The 7,883-nt window shown below is 36.5% G+C and overlaps 2 non-coding genes across 2 annotated transcripts; both read right to left on the reverse strand.

Annotated features, from left to right (window-relative positions):
- Positions 1 to 7,133: 7,133 nt before the first annotated feature.
- TRNAG-UCC (transfer RNA glycine (anticodon UCC)) lies at positions 7,134 to 7,205 on the reverse strand. Its single transcript has one exon. It is a non-coding gene; the product is annotated as a tRNA-Gly (tRNA).
- Positions 7,206 to 7,384: 179 nt separating this feature from the next.
- TRNAS-GCU (transfer RNA serine (anticodon GCU)) lies at positions 7,385 to 7,466 on the reverse strand. Its single transcript has one exon. It is a non-coding gene; the product is annotated as a tRNA-Ser (tRNA).
- Positions 7,467 to 7,883: the final 417 nt, after the last annotated feature.

The raw sequence follows: 7,883 nt of genomic DNA on the forward strand, positions 1-7,883 counted from the left end.
TTAAACTCTACAACGGATAAACATAGCAACTTGGGCGCCCAGCTGGAGCAAAGGCATAATTGAATTTAGATGGTGGTAGGAGGATTTGGGCCCTAAGCTCATGACCGGAAGAGAAATTAATGGAAAGATACTCAATTTTGATCTGATCGAACCTGAGTGTACCCAATACAAGAAAAATAAATGAGTTTGTCCAAGTGGAAATCCACCTTGTGAGGTGGCAGAATGAAGGAGGACACTTGTGCCTTGGGTTTACAAAAGTTGGGTGGCATTGCATGTAGGAAGTTGAATACACCCGGAGCCTCCACGTAGGATGTAGAATACTCTAATCCATTATTGTATTTGTATGTATGGTTAACCTTTATTTTGGGTGAAAAATCTAAAAAATAATAATGTACTCTAATCCATTCTTATTGTACCTAATAGATGTTTAGGTTATATATTGCTAATTTTTTTTGAAGCGGAAAAACATATTATTTTTATATTTTATAAATAATTAGTATAGAAAATATATTTTTTTGGAAAAATTTTCCATTCATTTAAATTAAAGGTTTATATTTATATTTTCTTAAGCTTGTTTTAGTTGGTTACTATTTATATTTTCTTAATCCTGTTCTAGTTTGTTACAAGTGTGATATAGAATTTTAATTGTTTTAAAATCACAAAAGAGAGGGTGTTATCAAAAGTCTAAAAACCAAAATGTTATGATTAGCTACTAGGCTTCTAAGGCTATTTTTAAAGAGAAAACTATAAAACTCAACCATAAAAATATTGAAAATAAAGTAATTGAAATACATTCAAACATATTTATCAAAATTGATGACTTCGATTGGGATGTACTCCTAATTGCTTCTTTGGGGGGAGCCAGGATTAGGAGGAATGCCCATGTGCTTCTCAAAACATCTAAGCCTTCGATCCATTGATATCTTGTGCCTTTGCATTTGATCCAAGGTCATGAGGATGTCCTCCTTGATTTCATTTATGTCAATAAGTACTATACAAAGGAGAAATTTTAAATGACAATAGATGTATACAATGTAGATACACTGATTGTAGCGGCCTCTAGTATGGCCTGCGTCTGGAACCCAGTTTACCACCTTTGCCAGAACTTTTGTGTTTGTGAGAGTGTGCCTCTCATCCTCTAATTCCCTCTCTAATTGGGTGACTTCCTCTTGAACTGGTTTGGAGCTAAGCTCCATGTATCTAACAGTCGAGCTCTCAGCTCTTGCTTGCGTCGTTGAGCGCCCCTTTTCCTGCTTGTGACATCCCCTAGTTAATATTTCCTTAATGTGAATAATTTTAACCGATAGAAAAATCTCAGAGAAAGGGACAACTTCTGGATTGCTTAAGGAAGGAGATTTCTTGAGGGAATTGTTGTTTAAAATACTAGTCCTTATTGGTTGAGAGGTTTTAAAAGGGCTAGTTGTGCAATAAATTTAACTGAAAAGAAGAGTACATGCCCATGTGTCTTTAGCTCTAACAACAAGTGAACTAGAGAAACCTTAAATAACGAGAATGGGTTGCATTGAAAAAGGGTTTGACTATGTGTACCCTTGGAAAAGGACATGCATTTGGTCTATTAGGAAGAACGAAAGGAAGTCAAGGGGCTCGTTCTATGTGGACGAGTGCAGTGTAGCATTAACATATTCATTTACCAGTTAAGGTGGAGGTTGAGCCTTAATACAGAGTTGTAATTCCATGTAGCCTCAAAGTTTGTCCCCAACATATTAAGTGGGGAACAATATTGGAACTTGTTGGGATGTATGACGTGGCCATAGAGGGCTTGCATCCGCATACATCGAACGTATATGTTATATATATGTTCTATGGGTTGGCCCATGTGGACCATAGAAATGGGGTATCTGTCACCTAGTATGAACAAGTTGGCAGCTGCCACTTGGCATGACTTGGATGGCCACGTTGGTGCCACGTGGGTGCCACATGGCATATTTGATGACATGGCACTTTCTGATAGGTTAGTTTTTATATGGCCATATTTTTCGATCCGAGAGTAGGATTGAAGCAAATTTTACATCATTGGAAAGGTATCGATGAGGCGAACACAACAATGTTATCCATTTTGAGTCTTGGAGGAGTTGTAAAAGATTGAAAATTTTAGATCCCATTTTCATAATGGGACATTGGATATTGGTTCAACTTAGTAATTGTCTCCTTCTATCCTTAATAAAGTCTAGGGTTAGTAGGGGGTGTGTTACAAGATGGTATCATAGATTCCTGTTTCCACACTTGGACTAGATGGGCTCTATTACACAATTAACCAAGTGAAGGATTTAACATTGGACCCTTGAATATCCAGTGATACATTAAAGCCTCATGATGAGCATTAGAAACTTGATTGTTGAGCAGATTCATTGTTTGTGTTGTTTGGTGTGTCATCATTGTGATGTGCATATGAATCTAGAATGGCATTAATGATTGATAGGATTCTATTGATATTGATGTGTTACATGAGGTGTAATGTTGCAACTAGTTTTACATCAGTAGATTTCCCACAATAATCCAAGGTGATAAGGTTTGTTATGCATTTGACATTTGTTAAAATCTAACAGTTATGTGTGTTCATGACAAAACATAAGAAGACACTAAGGTCCAAAGAGATGAAGGTTAAATACCACATGAACAACAAAGGATGGTACGTTGTAGAAATGAAGGACCAAGCCCAACAAATAATAGAATGGTGTAGTATAGCCCTAATCAATCACAACATGGATATGGAGAGGAAAGATCAGTTGAGTAATGAGGAGGGGTAGATTCACTTGATTGGATGAACACACTAAGGAGATTAAGAGAAAAAATAAGGAGTTGTAAGGCTAACAATAAGAGACTTGTCAAAGCACAAGAGAAACAAGCAAAAGTTAATGTAGTCATATTGCAAAGCCTATCAGATTTGCAAATGCAGAGGTAGAATGAGTTGGGGATCAATCATAGAGACATGCAAAGTCCTTTGGGACAAGAAGAAATAAATAATGTGGAAAATGACAGTAGATCCAAAAAGAGGCATAGATTATCAAGTGAAGACATTATGAAAGGAGGTACTCTACTAAGTATTCCTTAAGAGGATTTAAGCACCCATGAGTAGCAGTATGAGAATACTCACAAGAGGCAACATAATCATCATCACTATCATTATCATGGGAAAAGAAATGAGAGAGAATATGTACTGGAGGAGTTTAAGAAGGCCAGGCCTCGTACATTTGATATTGAAATAAAGAAATCAAAGGACACATAAGCTTGGTTGGAGGGAATGAGAAAATTCTTTTGAATTCATGATTATTCAAAAAACATGAAATAAAAGATAGCTACTTTCATCCTAAAAAGCAAGGATGACATCTCGTGGGAAGACATGAAAAATGTAAAGGGCATTAGAGAAGAGGAGTTGCCCTGGAAGGAATTCAAGGAATATTTTAGGAAAAAGTATCTATTTGAGAGATGCTTTGACAGGAAAGCAAAGTAATTATATGAGCTCAGTTTGGGTCAAATGAAAAATGATGAGTACACCAAATTATTAGAATTGCTAAGATATTTCCCTACCTTAAGGAAGAAAAAGAAAAGATTTAGAGGTATGTCAATTGACTACCACAATCCTTTAAGGATAGAGTTGATTTCAATGAGCCTAGGACATTAAAAGATGTAATTCGGAAACTGAAGTACTATTGCAAGTAGTCTAGGTGCAAACCTAAGCATATAAGTTAGCCTGAAAATTCAAAAGTGATGTCAAGTTTAAGGGAAAAGGGAAAAAAGAAACCAAGGGAATGAGTGTGACCCCTGTTAATGAAGAACATCAACATTGGTCGAACATTGTCAGTAGAGACCACTATACTCAAGAAGAAGCCAAGAGTTATCTGAAGGGTCCATATATGTGTTGGACTTGTGGAGGGAATCACTTAAGGAAAGATTGCCCACAACACAAGCACACTGGTATGAGACTGTACAATGCGCAAGAAGTAGAGATAGTCCAGGACATGGGTCAAAATATATGCAGAATTTATGCAACAATGGATAATCATCAAGCTTTTCACTGGGCCGCAATCATATAGATGAAAGGTATGCTATGTGAGCAAAACATTTCAATTTTGATTGAGTTGTTGAGATTTGTAGCTTGGGAGGTATTGCATAACCCTAGGTATTGGGCTTGTATGAGTTGGCACCACAAAATTTATTTGTGGGCTAAGTGCACAAGAGGTGGGTTTTGCACCCAAGATTGTGGGCACAAAACCGAGATGTATTTTGGAGGTTTGGTCATGGTGGCAATCGGAACACCCTTAAATAGACCAAGGGATCCTAAGGCATCCATGAAAGAATGGATCGAATGAGAGAAAATAACTTTATTTATATGTTAGTGGGAAACTTGCCACAAATGTGAGGTCATCTTGACTTTAAGACAACCCTAGAAAGGACTAAACGTGCACCCAAGTGGACATATAAATATAAGAATCTAGCCATTTGATCAGAGCACAACACAGGTGCATCTCATTATGTGAAAAGAGAAATGTGCGGCAGTTACATTCCATAGGAGCAAATCTGAAGTGGAGGAAAGTTAAATTTCATTTATTTTTCTTGTGATCTGATTGGCCAAGGCATGAAGAAGGCTAGTTGAGCTAGCAAGGAGAAATATGGGCATGGTTGCGTGTACATCACTCTAAAATTTAAGGTTGTAGAAGTTTGGTTCCTAAGGAGGAAGGTCGAGCTTCGTTATAGTAGATTGTAGAGGGTTGAATGACCTGTTTTGGAGGGTTGAAGGTTCAAAGACATTTCTAGAGGGAAGTTACATAGGTTGAGGGGCTTGTGCAGAGATTTGGGAGAAGGTTAATACTAGTTTTGAGGAGGTTGAACAGTCTGATTCATGGCAGAGTAGGAGCCCTAACTAGAGGAAATATTACCTTAGTAATTTTCTCATATCCATGGATATTTCAAGGCAGTTGATAACGCCTTGGAAAGGCATGCATTTGTCTCTTTTATGATTGATGGTTGCTAGGTTTTGAGGTCCATGTTTGGCACACAGATTGGCAGTTTGTGTACAATAAAGGAGGATTGTTAGATAGCTTCTAGGAGAGCTATAAGAATAGTCTCTTATGAAGGAATATAAGAGTTGTTAATATCATTGGTAATGGGTTGGCTTGGAGGGTTGCAAAGGGATATAGAGTAAGTCTCGGTCTTGATCCTTGGTCTGGTTGTTGTCAAAACCACTTACTTTCTCGTCGTCTTTTCAAACTACTAAGAGATAGAGATTACACAAAGTTGTCACATGTTGTCAATCCTGCAACCTCATCAATTTAGAGTCAAGTTTGGTTATTAGCCGAGGAGATGGGTTTAGTGGGGCATTTCTGAGACTCTTGGTAGGTCTATTTGCAAACCCTTTCAGATGGTCATATAAGATTAACAAACAGATATGATGATCTCATCTGGAGCATCTCCCCTATGGTTTCTATATGCCTAAGCTTGTCTACATATTTGAAATTGTCGATAGAGTTGTAGTAGACCAAGCTTGGTGGTGGAAAGAAGTATGGAAGGAAAAATGCCTTTTAAAAGCAAAATTGTTCATGTTGTGTTTAATGATAAGGAAGGTGCCAACCTAAAATGTATTGCAAAATCGCTTTATGATAGGTTTGGGCTATTGTCCTTTATGTAAAAATAGTGATGAAAATTTAACAAACCTATTCATAGCATGCCCCTTCTATCAACAAGGGTAGACAACATGAAAGAATTCCCTAAGTCACTCAGCCTCTTGTGAAGGAATATATTTGGAAGAAGTTTGGAAGGCATGGTGCTCCAATCCTAGTTGTCGTGCAATCAAAATCCTTCCTTTAATTGTATGTTGGGGGATTTGGTCAGTAAGAAACATAGCCATTTTTCAGGGCAAGCCATTGATCCCTAGCCTTATTGCAACGAAAGCTTGTGCCATTTTAAGTCACTTTTTTCAGGAAAAGGATCTTCACCCTCCTAGAGTGGTCAAACTAGAACAGACAGACAAATCTCATTTGTGGGCCTTTTTTGATGGAGCCTCAATAATTATGGGACAACAGAGTGAATGTGGTTTTGTACTATTTCTCTCAAAAGCTGATTGTTATTATGAAAAATTTGGCCTAGGTAGAGGGACCAACAATTAGGTGGAACTCTTAGCATGCAAATATTTAATGTTATTTACTTTAGAGAAGGGATGCACTCAAATTCAAGTTTATGGGGACTCTATGCTTATTATAAATTGGGTAAAAAAATTCAAGCTTATTTAAAAATAACTCTTATGCCTATTCTAGAGGAAGTCAATCAAATCATTGATAGCTTCTCTTTTTTTACTTGTAACCATATTTACAGGGAAAGGAACACGACAACTAACAACCTTTCAAAGGAAGGCCTCAATATGGACCATGGCTTGTGGAATATTATAGAATAGAGAGATGCATGGGTCTATGAGAATTTCCATCGACCATACTTTCCTCAAGGACCAACAATAGTTTAATACTAGAGACATTCAAACAATATATATCTACTTGGAGTATTCTTTTTGCCTTTCAGCGTTATTGATTGCATTATTTATGTTTACTTTTCTCTTTCTAGGACAATCAATCTTTTAGTCGCCTATGCATGCCATTTTAAAATATTTATTTTTTTGTATTATAGTTCCCAGAAAAATAATGTTGTTTAGAATGAAATACAAGGTTTTCCTTCTATGAGCTCTCATAAACGTATTTTCCTTTTCTTTTTTCTAATGCATAAATACACACATGATATGTATCTAAAAAAATATAAATTTCAATCATTTCTATAAATAAAATTACCGTTTTTTACTTGACTTTTTTCTAATGCATAAATACACACATGATATGTATCTAAAAAATATAAATTTCAATCATTTCTATAAATAAAATTACCGTTTTTTACCTGAAAAAAATAATAAATAAATAAAATAAAATTAAAATTAATTTATGAATTATACTATTCACAACTTAAAAAACACAAACTTTTTAACATTTTTTAAAATAAAAATTCAAATAAATATGAATTAATTATAATTTTTTCTTATTTCTACCCGCAAGGCCATTGTTGCGCCTGCGGGAGTCGAACCCTGGTCTACTTGAATAATTAACAACAGCGTTGGGTTTCAAAACCCGTACTTCTGCGTCTGCCGGGAGTCGAACCCGGGTCTATTGCTTGGAAGGCAATTATCCTAACCGTTGGACTACAAGCGCTTTACTCTGAGATGACTGTATCAGTTTCTTTGTCGGACTCGAACTTGGGTTCATAATAATGTATAAAAGAGAAGTCGGTGAGTAGTAAGATTGAGCTCACATATTTATCATTGCTGAGTCTGCCACGAAAATTTTACAAAATGTTTAACAAATTAGGTTTCTAGAAATTTAGATAAGAACGTCGCCTGAGAGATTCGAACTCTCGCGGGGAAACCCCATGTACTTAGCAGGCACACGCCTTAACCACTCGGCCAAAGCGACGCTGGCGATCAAAATTCGGAATATTCCAAAACTAGCCGTTAAAATATTAATTACATCCAGATTTCATCATGTCGTGTATCGTGTGCTTCATAATTTTCTTTGATTGAAAATTAATAAAATAGGAATTTTCTACGAAATAGTCTATAACGCGACTTTTTGAAAGTCTTTCCGGCGGCTTTTCCGGTCGAAATCCGGCAGGTATTTATTGGAATCAGAAGTTTGATAGCTAGTTTCTGCACAATGAAAGCGTCACAGGGGTTATCAAGGGTGCTGAATCCAAATATGCAGTTAAAAAACCATTTTAATTGCAACAAATCAAGATTTAATCTCAATTTCTTCCGCCGGATTCCGTCACCGGAATCTCCAAAAAGTCGCATTATAGACAACTCCATTTTCTACAATGAAAGGCCACGAGGA

This window comes from Pinus tabuliformis, chromosome 2_2 (genome assembly GCF_031772625.1).
Source record: "Pinus tabuliformis cultivar Carrire ecotype Pingquan chromosome 2_2, CPIR1, whole genome shotgun sequence".
Classification (NCBI taxonomy): domain Eukaryota; kingdom Viridiplantae; phylum Streptophyta; class Pinopsida; order Pinales; family Pinaceae; genus Pinus; species Pinus tabuliformis.